The sequence below is a fragment of the Dermacentor silvarum genome, chromosome 1, assembly GCF_013339745.2.
Source record: "Dermacentor silvarum isolate Dsil-2018 chromosome 1, BIME_Dsil_1.4, whole genome shotgun sequence".
NCBI lineage: Eukaryota > Metazoa > Arthropoda > Arachnida > Ixodida > Ixodidae > Dermacentor > Dermacentor silvarum.
The window spans coordinates 306211200-306233498 of NC_051154.1; the positions used below are offsets into that span (position 1 = coordinate 306211200).

Consider the following 22299-nt stretch of genomic DNA (forward strand, 5'->3'; position numbering starts at 1 on the left):
TGTTTTCCGCTAACCTCGTGTGTCACGGTGCCAGCCACAATGCAACTGAAGCTACACTGGCTACACGAAATATAGGTCATTTTCAAGCTCTGCTCACTCGGCAATAATGTGTTGGCAGTTCTAGTAACGTTGGTGGTGGCAGTGTTCGACGCCATCCTTGAGGCTTCACCGATGACTAGTCGCCGCAGCGACGTCCAAGTGCGCGCCCACTCAAAGTTTCACTACCGCCGTGCGTGGTTCAACTGGGTGGGCCACAACGCGCAAATGGCACATGCAAAAGCCATGGATGGTCGAGATCTCGAGTCCTTCGGTCAGCAGCACGAACGAATTATCGTGGCATAGACGGCGCACGGGGACAGCGCCTTGGCCACGAGGAGGGCGCAGTTGAAGTGAGTGTCAGTGACTTGATGGTGCTAAACACTTCGGGTTGTTCGGAGGCCTGCCATGGAGTCAGTCGTCTTCAGCAACCACAATGACTTGCTCGAATGCTTGCAGGGACACGTGTTGCTGTTGGAGGACGTACGCCCTGAAGGCCAACTTGCGGCCGGTCTGGTTGCTGAAGTGGAAGACGGTGTCGTCTCCAGGTATATATTCAACTGCTATCTACAATTCACGGGTCCGCTGGTGAGCGTTCTCACTCGACACTGTAACTGAATCTTACGAGGGTGCGATTGGATGGGACTGCACTTCACCCTGTTGCAATTGGACCCTCCTGCGGCGCCCTAATTGAGTACCGTGCAGATACACAGTAGACAGTTGTCCTTGCGCAAGATGCGCTCTATTGATAGCTTTCGCGTGACGTCACGCAACCACCTTATCACCGTTTTGGGGCATCAGCATGGCGACTACGAGCACTTCAGCTCAATCCATCTTATTGAAAGCTTTCACGTGACACCAACATGGCGGCTACAATGACGTCAGTGCAAGCCATCTATAGGAGAAGAGCGTTCAAAGGCGTAGCAACGATTTCGACGGTCATGCTCACTAGTTGTAGACTGGAACACGCGTCGACATAATTAGTGGCTTGGCTTGGGGGCCACGGGTCGTAGCACCGGTCTTCCAAGAGCGACCACTCCAGCTGTCTGACGTTTCGGAGATTGTAGCAGGGAAAAAAAAAGTTCCGATGGCGTGACCACGCAATTTACGAGGCACATTTGCTAAAGCCACGCGTACTGGTGCAGTCCAGTATCGAGAGCGTCCGGCAGTTCAAGCAGAGTTTGACCACGTGCTGAACAGCATGCACCTTCCCGATAGAGCCTTGTGTAAATACGTATTTGCCCGTCGAAATTCCTTCAATCGTCGGTATTTTGCTTGGCAGTCTTTAGCACGGGTTTCGGAAAGGCGTACGTTCAAGTGTGGGCTCTGCCTCGACTATGGAAAGCGTTGACACGTGTAACATTGTTTTTCCGATGACCGTTTTTACAGCGAAGCTGTATATGGCCAGCTTCTGTCCAAAAGTGCGTGCGTCGACAGAAAGTCACGACGATAAAATTGAATCCACACAAGCCTGCTGCGCGCCGGCAGTGCTCCGTGGCTCCGGATGGGATGGCGGAATAATTTTTATTTTATTTTTATTTGTACATACTGCACCCAAACGTTGGCTATAGCAGGAGTAGGAAAAGAACAATCGTCATTGAACAATCGTACACAATAATACGTAACTGTGTACCACACCAATGTCTGTGCCTCGTTTTCTTGTGACGTAGACGTCGCTCTAGCGACGTTATTAGCAGTGTGCTTTGATCTTGCTATGGCCAGGTCGCGCGTAGTCCGCACTGAAGAAGAACGTGCATGGATAGAGCGCTGGCGTGAGCAAGAGCGTTACCACGGTGACGAAGTAAAAATAAAATAAAAGACGATAACAACAACGAAGTTATGTGTATGTCTTTACTGAATCAATATAGCAATTAATCATATATAACTCAATATAGTTATCAACAAGTACAGCTATAGGGTGGCTAGACTTCTAGCTACCCTAGTACAGCTTCGCTGGTCTTCCATCCTCACATATAGTGAAACAGCTTTGAACTTTTTCACCACCCATAGCCATTGCGCTCGGCGCGAGACGCGCCTTCCTGTATCAGAACTATCTCGAATGTTCTCGTCGATTCTGTAGCGAAATAATCTTTGTCTAATCAGATTGCGTGCGCGAAGCGAATATGTGGTTGTGTGCGCTCTGAAACGTATTACGCGTGCACCAGCGATTAGGCTGGAATGTACGATGTAGAAATAGCCGACACGTTTGACGCATAGAGATCGCATTTCGACGACAGTGCTGGGCCGGTATTTTGTAGCGATGCCTTCCCGGTAATAATGCCTTTTCACGCTTATCGCGCTTCGCCAGTGGTCAGAGTGACGGTCTGCTCGCGTTATCAACGGGATCAGCCGGTCGTGAGCGGTGGATGATAAGACTAGTATAGAACAAGTCATAAGGCATCGCTACAAAATCGCGGCCCTGGCCGCTATCGTTGTGTTTTGTGTGTAGTTTGTTTTGCTTGGCCCATCTAAATTTGGCCAATAAAAAAAAAAATCACCGACGATTACGATACTTCCTAATGCGAAATTTGAGCGCCGTTCTTTTGGTGTTTAGCTCTTTAGGTGGATGCGCACGCCGCATGCCTTAGTAATGACGTCATCTGCGACCGCGGGTGACGGTGATGATGATAATGATGTAATGGCATCCTCTTTGAAACGGGGCGGTGACGAATAGTCACCTAGCCTGCTGATTTTATCAGGTATGTTATACACTTTTTTTAACTAGCACTTTTGTATACATCTCCTGAATCCTATTTCCCCCGTCAAAATCTACCTTGTAACGCTACCTATGGCTGTAAGAGATCTGGTCGTATCAATCTCTTTGCTGCTTTTTTTTTTCCACCAGACGGCGCACGCTATATACAATGGCGCCATCTCGTAGCGGGTCACCGCCGTGGCGCACGTCTGGTGCGGCACTCCGCTTTCCTCCTAACCATTTCGCCAATCTCTCCTCCACCGCTTTCCTCCTCATGGTTCTGCGCTCTCTTCGCTACTGACGTCTTTCATCCTCCGCTTCGGTCCGCGTTCGCTCTCTTTGTACAGCGAAGCTCGGGATTTTTCGTGCCCGCGTGCGCGGTGCTCACACAAAAATGTAGGCCGATCCCGGAGACAATGAAAAGAAGTGGGAAGCGCAGTGTGGTACTTCTCCAAGAGGCATTACATGACGCATCAGGTGACGTCGGGCCGTTCCCTTGAGGTAGTAGATAACGTTAGCCAGCATGATGGTTGGGTCCCACCCGTTGTTCTTGCTGGCTCACTCGTATTCCGTTAACCAGTCTTCGACGCCCATGGTGTCCGTACCGGAGAAGGTACCAGGGTCTCGGGGTTGGGCCAGGACAATCAATATTGCGGTAGCCGAGGCTGAGTCAGCGGGCCTCTCAGTCGACATAGTCGTATCGCCCACAAAATGTCCGCTGCGAAGTTCTGTGGTGTCCTTCGGATATACCCCGCACCTTCACCAAAGATGTTACGGGGAGATGTCAAAAATGGTTTATGTACAATATTTCCAAGTGACAGCCAGTGGCACCACAACAACAAAGATGACGGGCCGGGGTACAGCTTGTCGTCTTTCTCGTCTGCTATATGCTACTTCTATTTCGTCCGCAGGATAGGTGCATTTTTTCTCAACATCCTTCTGAGACCCGAGCACAATTACGGAACACCATCGCTCTTCAATGTGGTTTTTATTGTCTACTGTTATGTTAGGAACTTGAAGAAAATTAAAAATTTATATGCCACAGTTAGATGCCAAAAGTTTCGTCTTCATGTAGGAGAAAAAAAATAACTATCTCAATCATGTGCTCATGTTTGCTATGATAAAAACTGCATGTCATGGCTTAAACGCAGAGATGAAAATGGAATTAGGGGAAGTACTTTGCCACGTTACCCGCCGTGGTTGCTCAGTGGCTATGGTGTTGGGCTGCTGAGCACGAGGTCGCGGGATCGAATCCCGGCCACGGCGGCCGCATTTCGATGGGGGTGAAATGCGAAAACACCCGTGTACTTAGATTTAGGTGCACGTTAAAGAACCCCAGGTGGTCAAAATTTCCGGAGTCCCCCACTACGGCGTGCCTCATAATCAGAAAGTGGTTTTGGCACGTAAAACCCCATAATTTTTTTTATTGCCACGTTGCTGCCGCACCCGGTATTTTCACGCAGTCTCAGTGATTTCGAAACATACCTCAAGGTTGCTTCCAGCCGTCTGGGACGACACAAAGGTCTAGATCAATTTATTGTCGAATTTCTCGAAAGCGGATGGACAAGAATAGGGGTAAGCCACTTCGTTACACAGTTACACACGCACCGTACTTCGTACCCAGAATGAATATTGTGCGTAATGACTTCCGAGTAAACTTCAAAATAATAATAAAAAATAGTTGAAGGCAATGCGCACTATATTGTACAAGGGGGGTCTCAGGAGGACATACTTCAAGACACGCGCCACGCGCGGACTTCGCGGCGGCCGCGCTAGATGGCGCAGCGTGTCCGGAGAGAAGCGCGAGGGAGGACCGAGCCCAGCTGCAGAGCACGCCTCATGCATCACGCATTTCGGCGGTGGCAGTACGGTGCGTGGTTTGATTTGCTTAAATACTAATCGCACTTACGACGACAGTCATCCTGAGGTGGGTTCTTCCGGAATTTTTTTTAGTCACAGCCATATACCAAGTGACAGATTATAAAGTCATACATCTAAAAGGAAAGCAGACGTCATCGATTGCCCTTCGGCTATGAACTCTTTTACTCCACAGTGAAGACCGCCATCCTATTTTCGCTTGCCTGTTTATTCACGAAATAATTGCGCTCGCCCACTACCCAGGACGAGAAGCTTGCGGCTGTAAGGCTGTTGGTTGGGGTGGGTGTTGTAAAATAACGTACTCACGAATTTGAAAAAAAATGACATACAGTAGAACCCGGATATATCAAACCCACATATTAAGAATAATTGTGTATAATGAACAGCAGTAAAATCTCCTCAAACTTTTTTAATCAAATTTTTATGTTATATATCGATTTACCTATATATCGAACTTTTTGTGATCTCCTTCAGATTCGATATATCCGGGTTCGACTGTATTTTATATAATATTTAAACGATAATCACACGTTCTGTTACTTTCGAGAAGGAAAAGTGTTGTTCAGATAAATAGGGAGTTTTAGTATAGCGGAAAACAGCAAACGCAAGGATTTAGCGTTAGCATTGCGTGCTGCAAACAGCGCATGCGCAGAACGTAAACGTAGCCAGAACTCCTACGTACGCTATTTCCGGAATATAGCGTTCAACGCTAACGCACGCAAGGGATTCCGTACGTAGGACAAGATGGCGGCGCCTGTTGAAGCGAGAGCCGTCCACTTCGGATCTATCGAGTCATCGGCTTGCACTGTTCGGCTTCGTTCCCCACTAATGCTCGTGTACGCTTTAAATTTGTGTGATGATGCTTCGACAGCGGCGTACAGGTGACAAATGGTCGTTGTTTTCGATATACGTTCTCGATTAGCGGCGGAGCAGGCTTAACGAGAGGGTTTGCTCATGTTTGCTGTATCCGCCTCAAGATGGCGCCCAAGTGTATTTGCGTTAGCGTTAGCGTTTTGCTCCGTTCCGCTATTCTAAAACACTACTTTGTACCACGCAGTGAAGCCTTTCTTTGCGTTAGCGTTGCGTCACACGCTAACGCTAACGGAAGCGTTTTCCGCTATACTAAAACTCCCCATTATCTTTTGACTGTTTTCTTTGTGATGTACAGAACTTCCTTTCTGTATAGCATATAGAAATGTATGTCGTGGAATTCAACATACGTACAGTGTACGACGTGGTTCACTGTTTAAGGCAACACTCTAATGTGTAGTTCTCCCTCTAGCTGCAAGTGACTACTGAAGCTATGTCAGTGTCATGCACAGGTGTGTGGAAAGGTGCTAGCACCATCAAACCACCCATCTGCTGCGAAGATGACTTGTGGCTGTTATACTAGCAGCGATAGCGCAGTGGGTATCGCTCCGGACACTGAAAGTCACATTGCTGCGCAGGCATGGGTTAGAATCTCAGTGGTGGTCGTACGACGAAAATTAGCTTCGAGGACGCGCCAACGGTCTTCGTCAGCGTAACGGAATGGACTGTGTTTACTTGAGTCCGAGATTGCAACACGGACGCGATCTCTGCCAAAAATTACACACGGAGGCCCATGGCGCTGGAAGATATCATGCAGCATGTTCTATTTTTATTCTTTTTATTTGAAACAGTTTCGGACGCACGCTCCAAAGCCGAACACACAGCCGGTAACCACAGCATCGAGGTTCAGCCCAGAATGCACAAGAAGGCTGTGACGGTGGCTTCTTTCAGAGCTTGCCCGGCGGTCGCTTTGAGGCCGGCTCGTCATATGTTGGCGGTGATCGGCTTTCGCGTACTATGGTCTTTGCAGTACTTTGCAGTAATGTACCGTGTCTTCGTAGGGTGATGACGACACGCAAGTAAACGAAGCATTTCTGCTGAGATGTATCATTCGTGCTGTCCGGTAGCTCGACATGTTTTCCGCAGAATTCGCGCGCAAATTATCCCCTATTTAGGCGGAATAGTAGTTGAGTTTATGACGGTACGTGTAGCTATACCCATTTACAGACCACCGAAGACGTAGACGTGAGTGACAACGTTGGTGGCGCCACCTCGTGATTCTGCATAGCTAAACGAGTGCGGAAGAAACTGTTATTGCAATGAGTGGCTCTGTGCTACCTATAGCTGCTGATGTAAAGGCGTGGGCAGTAACATGCATGTGTTGTGGCTCTTTTGTTTTCCTTCGATGAGAACTGCATGCGACGCAAAAGTGTTCTAACGCTTTGCAGTCGAACAAATCGTCACTATGACGCCACAACCGCTGGAAAGTATGAAAAACACAGAATTAAAGGAGCATTGCTCTTTCTGGTGGAAAGAGGAAAACCACCGATCGAGAAAGGGGTCAGGCAAGGAGAAACAACATCTCCAATACTATTCACCGGCATGTTTAGAAGAAGTATTCAAGCTATTAGAATGGGAAGGATTAAGAATGACGATTAACGGCGAATATACCAACAACCTTCTGTTTGCAGATGACATTGTCCTGATCAGTAACATTGGGAATTAATTGTGACAGATGATTGAGGACCTTAACCGAGAAGATGTACGAGTAGGGTTGAAGATTATGCAGAAGGCAGATGTAATGTTCTACAGCATGGCAAGAGAAATGAAATTAGTGATTGGTGGCCAGCCTCTAATAATATGTGCAACAGTATGTTCATCTAGGCTAATTACTCACAGCTAGGTGACAGTAATCATGATAATCACGTAAGAATGTTGCGGAAATCATGCAGTCATTTGTCTGCAGCAAAACGTTGATAATAGGGCAAGTTGGTTAGACTTCATTGCGAATAACACGACGCAAAAGAGGTGAAAAGCACGGAGCCGAATAACCTGCACATGACAAGCGCCATTCGGAAAACTTATGGACTACGTGCGCGAAACATTTAAACGGGGTTGTAGTAACTGTAAATGCACCGCACTGCGGCTGGGCACCTCCGTAGAATTTGAGTTACGACGCGTCATGTCCTAAACAGCTGAAGCGGACACAAATAGGGGTTAAACGCAGGAAATCCGGCGGAGCACGAAGTGACTATTTCCCGCTTAAATGCGAACAGCGCCACGTGTCACCCTTTTATGTGCTTAATTCTTTGTCCTTAGCGCTGGTACCTTCTCAAAATATAAACAGATGAGGCCTTTCATTTTTTTCGTAGACTGCAGCATGGGCATGCAGCTGCAACGTTGATGGTAGACAGTTTTAGTTTAGCGTTAGCGTAATAGCGGGGTTACGGGAAATAGCGTTACCGTTCCGCAAACGAACTTTGCAGAAAGAGAGTTTTAGTATAGCGTGATAGCGTAGTTTACGTGCGGGACGCTATTCCATTACGCTTTGAATTTCGCATACACAGGGCACCTAATTCTATGTGTGTGTGCGTCAAGAGAGTGCGATAGGCAGCGCAATGGAAGCCAGGAGCGCGTTGTATTTTTACTTCACATGTCCGTCGATCTGCAACGAAACAGACAAGTAGTACAAGCTGTCTACCATAGCCTCCGAAATTCTCCAATCTCAGAGGCCATATGCCGTCGTCGCGCCTAACTCCCGACTTTAGCGACAGATGGCGCTAGGATCTCAAAAAAAATTTATCTCGTGAGGCTTAGGCGCGTTCGAAACGAGAAGCGATCTCGAAAATTCCTCAAGATTAGCCATAACACTCTCTCGGCGAAGCGACATGAGACTAAGCAAAAGCCGTTTACGCAGTCATTTGCTACGAACGAAGTGAATTCTACAAAAACAACGCCAAATTCAGTTCGAAGCGGGCGGCCGGGACCGCCGCCATGTTTTACGTACACTACGTAAACACGCTAATACGGTAACGTTAACTCTGAGAAATAGCGTGCGCACGGTAAACGGTATGGGTTGGTTAGCGTTCTGCGCATGCGCACTTCGATCCCGCTATTCCGGTACGCCCGCTATTCCGGTAACCACGCTAAACTAAAACTGTCTGGTGACAGCTTGTGGAGAGCTATGACAATGCGCTATAAAATTTCCTTTTTTTTTCGCTTTTCCGTTAGTAAAATGTATAGATACGAAACAATTTCTTGATTAATGCGCGTTGGCGTCTACCCTAAAAATAAGTGTGAAGCAGTCGCTCATTGCAAGAAATGTTCTGTGCCCTTAGGCTTAACACACTGCCGCTACTCCTCGCCTACAGATCTACGCAATCCGAAGTTCCGGGTACACGCAGGTCCCAGTGTAGATAAAGTTTTGTTATAACACAGGACTGTGAAATGTCACCTCTATGCTAAGCCTGAATGCTAAACCAGGCGTAACCCCCAACGAAATTTCTTTCTGTAATACACTGTCAAATAATCCACAACCTCGGAAATGAACGAGGGTATAAACAGGTCTATATGATTCACACGCTTACATCCTTTTTGAGTGTAAGGGATGTGAGTTGTAGATCGATGTACCTACACGCTTATTCACGTTTAAGGTTGCAAATTACTTTACAATGTAGACATAACTTTAGCAGAGCGTTTTCGACCCACTTCGCTCAGCCCTGCATATCCTTGACAATTTGCACACATGCAGCCGCTCAGTGGGAACGATATTCCCCGTGCCGACAGCGCTCATGTCCGCAGCGGAACGTAGAACTCCGCACTCGTTCTCTTGTTTTACAGCCAAGCTGACTGCACGTCGGCCACGTCCCGGGCTCATACGTGCTTATCAAGCACGTGAAATCAAGCTTTGTTGCCTGCAGTGATCTCGGCGCGTGGAAGCGGAGCGTAGCGTAAGCGAAGTTCAGCTGAAACTGTCTAATAAGAAACGCGAATCAAAGCACCCATTTGCCGGCTGTACACTTTGCCGCGTCTATAAGAACGCTACTGGAACGTGGCGCTTTCGTCGATCGGCGGCAGGGCTCCCTCTCTCGTCAGGGCTTCGATGTCGTCCTCCATGTTGCTGGGCAAGAAGTTCGGCTCGTACCGGCGCAGTAGTGTTCCGTCCCGGTCGACGAGGAACTTCTCGAAGTTCCACCGGATGTCGCCGCTGTCCTGGGGCGAGTAGAACAGGTTGTCCTTGGACCGAAACGGGGTCACCGGTGACGGACAGCGACTCTGCGGAAGTTATGGAACAACGAATATGCCGTGTGACATCATAGCCGTGGTATGACATTCGCGCGCTTATTTGTGTCTTTGTAGCGAGAAGCAGTGTGTTCTTATCTTATAACACTATAGCCGCGTTTACATGGTCGACGCGTGTCGTAATCTGGGCTACAGCTAATACCCCCCCCCCCCCCCCCCCAAAAAAAGTTTGCACACCTTGGGGTGTACATTTGCCCCGCAAGAACAATCGTCATCTATCTTGAGGGCGTTTTCTTTCTTCAACGCTGCGCGCCCGGTACTTCCAGGTTACGATCGAGAGAGAGAGAGAGAGAGAAACGAGAAGGGAAAGGTAGGGAGGTTAACCAAGGACGTGCCCGGTTGGCTACCCTACGCTTGGGGAGAGGGAAAGGGGAAGAATAGATAAGGAGCGAGAATACGAAAAAAAAAACACATAAGGAGTCAGTTATTAACACAGTCAGTCGCAGAGGAAGGTCCACTGTCACAAGCGCTCATATAGTCCAGTCTCCTTCAAGAACTGAAGAAGAGCTTTTGTGGCCTTTCGCATGCAGGAATGCGTAGGCCATGGTCCTAGAATCTTTTCCTCTGACATCACTCTGCTATCTAACATGCTGAGTTGAGTTTGAAGAATCCGTCGTTGAGCGTCAAAAGCTGGGCAATGACACAGAAGGTGCTCTAGAGTCTCATCGCAGCCGCACAAATTGCATGCTGCACTGTTAGCCATTCCTATTAGGAATGAATAGGAATTTGTAAATGCGACGCCCAACCACACGCGACACAGTAAAGTTGCTTCACCACGGGAGAGTCCAGGTGGCAGGCGAAGTCGCAATTTAGGGTCGAGAGAATGCAAGCGTGAGTTGCTGAAACCTGGTAAATTCCATCTTTGAAGTGTGATGTGGCGAGCAAGTGATTGAAGTTGCCGCGCAGCGTCCGTTCTTGAGAGTGGTATAGGCACTCGCTGATGTTTTTGATGAGCCGAGCGAGCAGCTTCATCGGCGCTGTCGTTGCCAACAATTCCGCAGTGGCTCGGCAACCACTGAAATACGATGTCATGTCCTTTCTCAATCGCATGGTGATGAGCTTGTCTTATTTCGTACACTAGCTGTTCGTGTAACCCGTGACGTAGGGCAAACTGCAGAGTTTGTAGGGCTGCTTTCGAATCGCAGAAAATGGCCCAGCGATTTGGTGGTTGCTGGAGCACGTAATGGATTGCACCTTGAAGAGCCGCAAGTTCTGCTGCTGTCGACGTGGTGTTGTGAGAGTACTTAAATTGCAAAGAGACGGCGTCCGATGGAACCACCACTGCTCCGGTTGAACTGTTGGAATTAGTGGAACCGTCCATGTAAATATGTATTCGGTCAAGATAAGACTCGTGTAGGCAAAGCAGGGACAACTGCTTCAGGGCTAAGGGTGACAGGTCTGATTTCTTAGCAATCCCAGGAACTGAGAGGCACACGCGAATTTGACGGAGACACCACAATGCCGATGTTGGGCGTTTTGCAGGCTTGAAGCCAGAAGGTATCGACTCGTGTTGTCTCGTCACAATACTACAGTATGTAGCCTGTGGTCGTCGCGCTGGCAAACTGGCTAAATGGTGGGATGGTAGTCGTGAAAGGTGTCGTATGTGCGCTCTTAGCGTCTCTGCGACGATATGGGTGGTGATCGGATGCTCCTGTGCAATGACAATCGTCGCAGCTGTCGAAGAACATCTCGGGAGGCCAAGACATGTCCGAAGTGCTTGGGCTTGTATGCTCTGTAGTGCAAGGAGATTAGTCTTGCATGTGTTCGACAAGACTGGAAGACTGTAGCGAAGAAATCCGAGAAATAGTGCCGTGTAGAGCTGTAACATAGAGCGCACGGATGGTCCCCACGATTTTCCAGCTATGAACTTAAACATATTCTCAATACAAATGAGTTTTTTCTTCATGTTGGAGACATGGGGACTCCAGGTGAGGTCTCGATCCACAATAACGCCTAAAAACCTGTGAGATTTCTTATATGCAATTGAGTGGCCCTCGATGCGCACTGGGTAGAAATACATCGGTTTTCGTGTAAATGCCACTAGTGCACATTTTTCCGTAGATATTGTCAGACCTTGTCGGCGAAGGTATGTCACTGTCAGGGTTGCTGCTTTCTGTACTCTAGCGCGCACTTGTGGCCGTGTCACGCCGGACGCCCAGATGCAAATATCATCTGCGTAGAGCGAGACATTGGCGGTCTGTGGTAGCGCTTCGGTAAGCCCCACTAGAACGAGGTTGAAAAGAGTCGGACTCAACACTCCACCTTGTGGGACACCACGACTGGAAATATATCTATTTGTCGGGCCATCTTCTGTAAGAACAAACACTGATCTCCTTGAGAGATAGCTCCTAATCCATCTAAAAACGTGGCCTCCAAGTTCTGCAGCCTCAAGAGCTTGGAGAATGACTTCGTGGGTTACGTTGTCGTAGGCACCTTTTACGTCTAAGAAGAGTGCCACAGAGAGACGCTTCATAGCTTTTTGTTGCTGCACGGAGGTAACAAGATCAATGACGTTGTCTATTGAAGACCGTCCACGTCGAAAACCAGCCATAGCATCAGGGTAGATGTTATAGTATTCAAGGTACCACTCCAGACGTGTCAGCAACATCCTCTCCATGACCTTACCGATGCAACTCGCAAGTGCAATCGGTCGGTACGATGTAAGGTCCAGCGGAGACTTTCCAGGCTTCAGTAGAGGCACCAATCGGCTGCACTTCCACTCATCGAGGACTATGCCGTCATGCCAAGACTTATTGAAGATATCCAGCAAACAGCATTGCGCTGTTGAACCCAAGTGTCTTAAGGCAGCGTAGGTCACCCCATCGGGACCGGGTGATGACGACCGCCTGCACATAGCCAAAGCCGCTTGCATTTATTCCATAGTAAAAGGCACTTCCATACTTTGATCTCTCGCGACAGGGACGTCATGTAGCGAGAGGTCCATCAGTGGAACGATGTCACCAGTAACCTTTGCACAAAAATCACCAGCGACTTCAAGCTCTGGTCGGCTTTGATGTAGAGCGAGTGCTGTGAAGGGACGACGTTGTTGTGGAAGTGATCGAAGACCCTGAAGAGTTCTCCACACGGGGGATAACGGCTTGCGAGGATCCAGGGAATCGCAGAAGCTCTTCCATCGTCGGTCCTGAAGTTTGTTCATCTCACGCTGAATTTTCTTCTGAATGCGTCGGGCTTCCCTCAAGTCATAAATAGACTTAGTACGCCTATATCGTCTCTCGGCCCGCCGGCGTATCGCACGAAGCCTCTCCAGTTCTTTGTCGAAATCTGTGCGTCTTGTCGATGGTGTATACGTCCGCGTAGAAGCCTGCAGCGCTTGTATGATAATGTCTTCAAGGGGCTCGGGATGTTCCTGTCTGCACTTGTCCTCGATCGAAAGTTGGTATGCTTGCCAGTCAGTCTGTCTTGACAGCATAGGCGAACTAGAACTGTCAAAGCCTCTGACATTAATGTAGGTAGGCATATGGTCACTGCCATGAGTTTCAATGTCTGTGAACCATTGAACTTTAGAATGTAAACTATGAGACACTAATGTCAAGTCCAAACAGCTACTGTAAGTCGCCCCTCGGAGATAAGTCGGACTGCCATCGTTCAAAACTCTCAGTCCGTGCTCGGCAGCGAGATCAACTAGACTCGTGCCTCGTTGATTAGTCCTGAAGCTTCCCCAAAGTGGATGATGGGCGTTAAAGTCACCCATGATTATCCAAGGACCTGGAGTTACGATCGAAATTCACGTTGTGAACGTGACGTAACATTCTTGACAGCAATGTAGCGAGCACAGTTTTCAAGACAGAAAAGCCAAGCAAGATAGAAGACTGTTATTGTTTGGATAAAGGATAAGCCTGAAAGGGTACAAACTTCTCTTTAGAGTGTATATGGCATCACACAGAACGTACTGTGCGTGTGTATATATTGTCTTCTTGTGCCCGGTGTTATTGCTTTCGCTACTACAACGGTTGCCTTTACATAAATGCGACAGCAGCGCATCGCATTCCTTCACGCAGCGTTTAGATATGGCGCATAACCCGCTTCGTCCGAAACCTGCCGCAACCTGTTTCCGGCGAGTACGTCTCACCGGTGAGTGATGGAGGAGGGCACGCGCCGACAGTCATTATCACTTTCCCTCTCCCTCGACGCGAAACGCCAGCCGCCATTCATAGAAACGCAGGCATAGACCCGCAAATTTAAATTGACATTAGGTGATATTAAAGAAACGATAATTTTTTTCACTGACCTAATTCACACGGGTTTGGTGTATCTGGGATCTGGCTATCTTGTAACCACTTCCAGAAAAAGAAGAAAAGGTCAACCAAGTGTCGACGCTGAAGAAGAAGGTCGACGTAATTGCGCGTGAAATACGATAGGAATGAGGCACGTAATGAGGGAATAACGAACATGAAAAAAGTGACAGATTAGAGAAATATAACCCCAATTTAATTATACAATCATTTGAACCACCATGTACGTCAACCTCGTCTTCTTTAGTGTTGATACTTGGTGGACCCTTTCTCTTTAGAATAAATAAATTCATACTTGCACACGTTACAGAAAAAAGTAACCGATTACAATTACAATTACACCTCTGAACATTTTATTCGATTAGTCACTAATTACTGCCCCACTGAAGTAATTGATCAATTACTAACCATTAATCGAATGCATTAACATTACTTTCCTCCCTGGTTTTATTAACATTGCACAAATACAGTAAATAGAACGAGCTGACCTGGCTATTTCAATGCGTCCTCTGCAGTCCATTACGCTTTCTTTTATCTTGACTAAGAATTACTTTTCAAACTTGTCCTATATCAGAGAAGTCGTACACTGTACTAAGCGACGAAGAATTAAGCAGCAGCTTTCAGCGCCTATAAAGGCCACTTAAAAGCGCTTCTAGAAGAGTGAGAGAGAAAAACATTATTATAAGAAAACAGCTTGGTGGTATGACTTCCAAGAAAGGAGTGCAAACTTGCAAGCCTGCCATGTTCGGTAACCGAGGCGTAGATGCAGGACGCTGACTTTCAGAAGGAGGTAACCCATGCACATGTTTTCATGCCTTTGGATGCTTTAGTTCTGGCCAAATTCAAGTTTTCAAGGCTGCGTCAACTGCTGTATAGCTTGTTTCGTTAGAAATCTAACTGGCTACATTAATTGGTCGCTGAAAAAAAACCTAATTAGAGTGAGCGTAGCCGAGTAAACGAAGTAATTGTTAAATTACAACATTGCCAACAACAAATGTAACATAAAAATTTACTAATTCCATGTAATTCGTCACGTGGAAGTCTGCATATATTATACCAGGTGTTTAAACTAAGCTTTATGACATTTTTAAAAAATCGTCTGTGGCAGGTAGCATAATTCTTATCCTTGAGCTGCGTTATTCGAAGAGGCGGACATTAATAGCACGAGAAATCGAAACACATATTCAACTAATCGACAATTGGCCAATGAACTTCTTAGTTAATTAATTTACGACACATAATGCAATTTGCGAATTGTAGCCGGTGAGCTTGCAAGATGCATCCACTTGGAAGGAATTTCTAGGATGACACCAGTTTCGGGATATTATTTCCCAAAGTGTGGGACGAAATATATGGGCGTTCCAGTTACTTTTGTGTTTCAATGTATAAAACAGCCTTTTGGTAAAGAAGTAAGTGGGTCAACGGTACATTTTTACGGCGAGTTTGATGGCAAATATCTCCAAACTGGAGTCATTCTGGAAATTCATTCCTGACAAGCTGACAAATTCATTCCTGACACGCCTGACAAGCTCACCGGCTACAATTCGTAAATTGCAATATGTGCCGTAAAGTAATGAACTAAAAAGTTAATTAGAGAAATTTTGTTAATTAGTTGAATATGTGTTTCGATTTCTCGTGATACTAATTTCCGCCTCATCGAGAAACCGAGCTCTACGATAAGAATTATGCTACCTGCCTCAGGCGATTTCTAAAAATTCAGTAAAACTTAAAAATAAACATCCTGCATAGAAGCGACTCGAACACGAAAGCATTCCAATTGTACTTGGGTATCGCTGATACACAAGCGGCCTTTTATGTCCACCATAAGTAACCCACCAATATCCAAAGCTATTATTTTTGCCTTTAGCGGTCCAATCCTGCGTAGTCGCTCACCTTAAGAAACCCAAAGAGTGGATGCTGCGTGTCTCCATTCACATCCAGCTTCTGGACAAGCCGGAAGTTTGGGACGTAGTTGTCGCCCGGTCTCACGTAGCGGATGCCATTGAGGATCTCGTCACCCGACCCGCCAGGCTCTTGCTGCGAGGTCAACGAAGCCGGCAGAGGACTATAAAACTTCCTCTTAATACTGACATGTTTCAATGTATTTACTGACTAGAGGCCCCATTTCAGTGTCATACTCTGGGACCTCTTTCTGTATTCCACTCTGCAATTTCCAAATGCGTATAAAAGTCTTACAATGCACTCCTACTACTACTACCACTACTACCACTGCTACTACTACTACTACTACTACTACTACTACTACCACTACTACCACTGCTACTACTACTACTTCTACTACTACTACTACTTCTACTACTACTACTACTACTACTACCACTACTACCACCACTACTACTATTACTACGACGACTGTCTAACTAACTGAACTGACTACAGTCGAACCCGGATATATCAAACCCACATATAACAAATTATTGTGCACAACGAAGAACAGTAAAATTCCCTTGAAAATTTTTGAATACCATTTTTATTGTACATATGGAAATACCTATATATCGAACTTTTTTGCTATCTCCTTCAGATTCGATATATTCGGGCTCGATTATAGTATAACTATAGCTATGTAACTATAACTATATATCCGGGTTCGATTATAGTATAACTATAGCTATGTAACTACAACTATATATCCGGGCTCGATTATAGTATAACTACAGGTATGGGGCTTCGTTGCTTCTCCGTGGCCACATCGGGAGTGTGAATGGTCTTTGTTCATCTCTGTCGTTCTGAATACAGATCGCTTTGAAGAAACCCGTCGTTACTGTAGAGTCCAGCTCGAATGTGGACCGTTTCCATTGCCTACGGAAACACCGCGTTTCTCACTCCGATATCAGCAGATGCGACTTGAAAAATTGACGAGCAACATGGCGAGCGTCTAGTTTCAGGTTCTTCGCTGCGGTAGTTTGTTTGCGACTTGCGGCGCCTCACCGAAGTTGATGCCACTAAAGCGGACAATGCTATACGCCGAAATAAGCTTTGAAGTTCGCACACAGTCGACTACCGTTAGTTCGACCTCGGTTAATTGGTCATTCCGCTGGATTCGACAAAACTGAGAAGTCCCGGAAAGGAACCGCACAATGATACGGAAGGAAAACTCGTTTAGTTCGAACGCAAAGGCTTGCCTGTTCGGTTCATTCGACCTCCACTGGCATAAACCGGCGCCACCTCCTGTGCGTACTGGTTACTAAAACTTTGCAAACACAAGAAATTTAGTAGACGACGCTACTTCTTTTGTCCCTTTTGAGAAACTGGCAGCACCGACGGCAATTTTGAGGCTTGTGGGCTACTCACCGACGATGGCACTGTCAGCAACGTGACACTCCAACGTTGAGACGGCGTTTAAACATGTCCCCGCTGTTGGCCGCATGCTGGTTGATTCGAACCCAAATGACATTACGTACTACTTCGAGCAATAAAAAAAGTTATGAATTCGTTCATTCTGCCTCAATTTCTTTATTCGACATTTCGGATAATTCGACCTAATCTCGAGGTCCCGCAAGAATCGAACTAACGGAATCGACTGTAAAAGGATGGAGCGCCATAGGTCTCCTGCATGTTCTGCGCAGGCGGATGTGCCTATTTCTTTGTTAGATCTACCGATTGATCCTTTACGTGCTGTGTCCAACACGGGCGTGTCGTCGACATTGGTATTTTTCTGGCACTCTTTCAGGTAATGCTAGATGCACAAACGTCACTTTCTTCCTTTCCTTTTCACGGTATTCATATGTCTACGTGAAGTGTAGGTACTGTGGCACCTAGAGCAGCCGCGTCTGCTTCAAAGAATTTTCTTTACTTGGAAACGCTGCACGCGTGAATTGAGACGAGGTTTCAGGTATACAAGAGTTAAACGAATCGTGCCTGACGCAATACCAGGGACTGGTGTTTTGTTTCAGAGGACGTGCTTTTCAACAGCGATGGCTTGAACCAAGCGTATACGTGAAAGAAGATATAGTCAGATAAGAAAGGAAACGAGAATGCAGAATATTGCACCTGCTCGACGCTGCGTCAAGTTCTCGAGTCCTCGAGTTACCAAATTATCGTTGATGCTTAGAATATCTCAGAATGCGGTTCCAGACTCGGGAAGTCACGTCTGGAAACGGCGACAGAAGTGGAGATCCCGACAGTGCTATCGAAAATGTAGTGAACTAGAAGTCCAGTTCGCTATGTAGTCTATGTCGTAAAGATGGCAACATTTGTATTTCTGCACATTCACATTTTAAAAGTAACAAGCGCTCTTTATCTTAAGCAATGACAATATCCGAACGACATGCTTTCAATGCTTTCTTCAAGCATAAAATTTACATCCGTCGGAATTAAAATTTACAGTAGCGAAGGCGCCATGCGTAATGTTACAGCATGTATTACACGAAGCCTGGCGATGAAATTAAGTGCCACGTTGTTCCTGTAAACTTTAGTAACACTGATGCTATGTAGAGACCTGACAAGAACTCGCCAAAACATCCAAGGTTGCACGGTTGCTAGTATCTTTTATTGTAGAAGAGCGCAGATTACCCAAATTGCGAGAATTGTGCACGTCTTATATAAAAGTTACTGCGCTTAGACTGTAAGGTGCCACTTATAAGTCTGTGTCAAACACTGCAACTCGCACAAGAAGACGAGCGATGGGAAACAGGAAACCGAGAGGACACACCACTTTTGTGTCCTCTCGTTACTATATGTCTCATGTGTCCTTTGCGCAGTTGCAATATACATGTGCTATTAATTTACCAAAAAAAAGTTTACGGACCACGGGATCTCAGAAAACGCTGAATATCCGAGCAGCCTTTAAAAGTAGCCAGTAAAACAGTACATCACAATGTTCGCATATACCAGTAGAGGCTGGAAATGGGAATACCAGGCTGCGTTTTGGGGCTGCGGAGATATTAAGCTTTTTGTCAGATCCCTTGGTCCGTAAACTTTTTGGTCGATAGTACCTTCGTAGAACGCATCAACTATGACCCAAATTTCATTGTTAATAAAACTTGGACACTCTAGTAAATTCGAGGTATCACCCGTTTCTATCGTGTCGTGCTAAAGCTTCGTTGGGGGGTCGAGGGCATACGGTGGCGCCACCTTCCGGGAGCGTGCCTCTGACGTAGTATGAGGTATAAAACGCGGCGGGCTTCTCGTATTTTTGCTGCCGGCGCTGAAACGAAGCACCGCGCGAGCACTATCCTGGTCAGTTCTGTAAGTGCCTTCAAAACAAGGGAAGTTGGTAACTGCAATTGACTGGTCCTGGGCAAAAATTTGCAAACACAGAACACTATACACACGAAGTATGTTCGCAAAATACAATGCTTGGCCACTGGGTGCGCTCGTCGCAATGAAGTCCGCCGAGCTAGTTTCTTACGTGAAAGGAGCAAACGAATATATTCCCGTTGTACACTGTAAAATAGCAGACATTGTCGTGTCAATACAGAGATCGTACGGTTTCTCAACGAGTGTTTACACATGCCCGTGTAGGTTAACGTGCGATATGTCTATTTCGCTGCGAGCGGTACCACCTGTGTGTCTCGATCGTTTCAATTTAAATTGGAATGGATTTTTGCAACATCGCATGTGAATGATAGTGCATTTCGGTGCGCTTAAGTGGATTACAGGAAGGGACGGACATTGCTTGCACGACAAACGGACATGACCACGTAGGTAATTAAAATTATGCACTAAAATGTTTTCGTGTAATTCACTGTTGAACTTGCGAAAATTGAAACCAAGACGTAATGCGAAGTGTTGTTTGCCTAGCCGAAATCCCGAGTCTAACATCACCTTCGAGATACACGACCCAAAAATGTGCTAAAATTGTTCATTGGCTTTGCAGTTATTATCGTTCCAAACTCTTAGAGCCTCTACTGAAACCGTGGACAGGAGCACCAATATATTTCGTACGCCATTTTGGAGACGCCGATGGTGTTATAGTCCTACATGATCTCCGCTAAGCAGGCGTGACTTCAATACTGCTCAGGTTCAAGATTTCAACGTCTAACAAAGTCAACAAATGAGAAGTTAATTAACGAATCCTTTTAATTATAGCTACCTGGGCATTTTGTTGTTGTACCCCTTGAGATAACCCATCAGAAAAGAACGAAAGCGTTTTCAAGGTGATTTCTAAAATATATTCACTATAACTAAAGAAAAGAAGAAAAGAAGTCAAGGTATATTGCAAACGAGCCTGAATTTAAGCATGGTATACGGCTTCATGCCCGAAAAAAGAGGGACGCGGGAAAAATTAAGAACAGTGTGGACAAGGCGGTGTTGTCCAGTTGTCCGCAGCGCAGACATTTTTTTTCTTTGCATTGTGCTCGCCATGAACACCATATACCTGTACCTATATAACGCACGCACTTTAGCTCGCAGCATATGGCATTTGACGCGTGCGAACGCTTTCGCAGCTGTTCGAAAACACTTCCGCTGCAAAGTTAGAGACTTCGTCGCCAACACGGACGTGCTATATAGCCATTCGCAGCGATTAAATCTTTTCTGCTGAATTCTTTTTGATGTCTCGTTATTTATCATAGGTGAGTTGCAAGCTACGCTGAGGCTTTCCTGGCGTTGATAAAGCTTTCATTCTGAGCCCGCTCCACTATTTTCGAAGCTCGAAGCAGCCGACGCCAACGTTACTAGAACAGGTTAGTAACGTTGGCCGACGCGGCAGCTGTGCCCACGTGCTCCCTCATGCCACGTCACGCCGACTGCAGCGCCAGTCTGTCCCGTGGTGGGGCTCGCCCCCATGTCGCCTCAAGGACGAGGGGTTGTTGACGTTGGTGTGATGCCTATATGGTGTAGCATATACGACGCTGCCTACCAGAAAAGCTAGAACATTTCAATGACCCGCGCGCCCTATATTGAGCTGTACACTTTTGGCAGTGATAAGCATCAAAAGCGCAGGAATCAAGAAATAAAAGTGTGGATATTGACTTAGCTTTATTGGGAATCTATTCATTGTTACAAACAAAACTCAGCGTTAAGAAAAGGGACGAATGAAGAAAAAATCGGTGACTGGCGGAAATGAGCTTAACAGACGTACAGAAACGAACATCAGACACAGCGTCTTCTAAATTAGCACTGACATGGCATCATCTACTTTTGATGCTTATTTCTTTTTATTGCGTTGAATTAAAGTCTACATGCTCTAAATCTTAGATACTGGAAAGCACCAGAACGCCCTAAAAAAAGTTTGCAATGATACCAGCCTCTGCGACTCAGTTTCGGCTTCAGTAACCAGGAAGTCGACGCATCATGACTTCATAATACTGTGACTGGCTCCGCTGCTGTGGTCACTTCGGCTGCCACATTAGACATAAGAAGAAACGCGCATAGCACACGTTTAATTTTTGATGGGCAACTTCATCATACGTAGCATTAATACTATGTGTCGTCAGCAAATTTCGCTCTTTCACATGGCGTTGCGATAATGACTGTCGCCAAGTCCAGCATTGCGACGCGAACATTCATACTCGCTAAATGCGATCCTTCTCCGTGCGAAAATATGTCAGTATACTTAATTATTGACGGTCGGTACATCGTCCCTCAGATGTCGTCACAGTGCTTTCGTTAAAAAAAAAGAAAAAAAAAAAAAAAACCGGGGAGGAGTTCGACTACCGCACCTTTCCAAACTGGTTGCAGGGAAAGCCGATGATGGTGAAGTTTCTGTCCCGTAACCTGTACTGGAGTGCATTCAGTTCCCAGTAGGTCCAGGTCAGTGCTCAGTAGGTGGCAACGTTCACCAGCAGGAGCACGTGACCCCGGTACTGTTCCAGGTTCACGGTGTCGTTGCCCACGATCTCCGGGAACTCGAAACTGGTAGAGCGAAGCGTCGACGTCTTCGTCCGCCGTAGTTCTCCTGCGACTGTAGCAGTCAGCTCTTTGCGGCGGTGTCTCGGAGGCCATTGTAGCTCCGGCGGGCCCACAAGAGCGCCAGCGCCAGTGACGAGGACGCCAGCATGCTGCGCGTATAACACTCTGCCGCAGCGTGTGGACGAGGCAGAGCGAAGCTGCGGCTTTTATGCGGCACGAAGGGACTCTTTCCTTCTTTCCGCGTCGGGCCAGAACGCGGAGAGCACGCTCTACAGGAGAGCGTACGCCTGGCTAACTGAGTGAGAGAACGGGCGGAAATAGTGCGAGAGACCGAGATAGAGTGAGGAAGGGCAGACCGGCAGATTATAGATAGATAGATCGAGAGTAGGTTTTCCAAGGTGGCAATTTGGGGCAGTGGTTTGATACAACATCGTTTTCCTGTGCCCTTTGAAAGCGCGAAGAATCCTTCTGTAAAACACTTACCTGGGCCGGTATTTGTAGCGATGC

At 46.7% G+C, this 22299-nt stretch overlaps 1 pseudogene; it reads right to left on the reverse strand.

The window, feature by feature from the left end:
• Positions 1-8593: 8593 nt before the first annotated feature.
• LOC119442096 (glutathione peroxidase-like) lies at positions 8594-21885 on the reverse strand (annotated as a pseudogene).
• Positions 21886-22299: the final 414 nt, after the last annotated feature.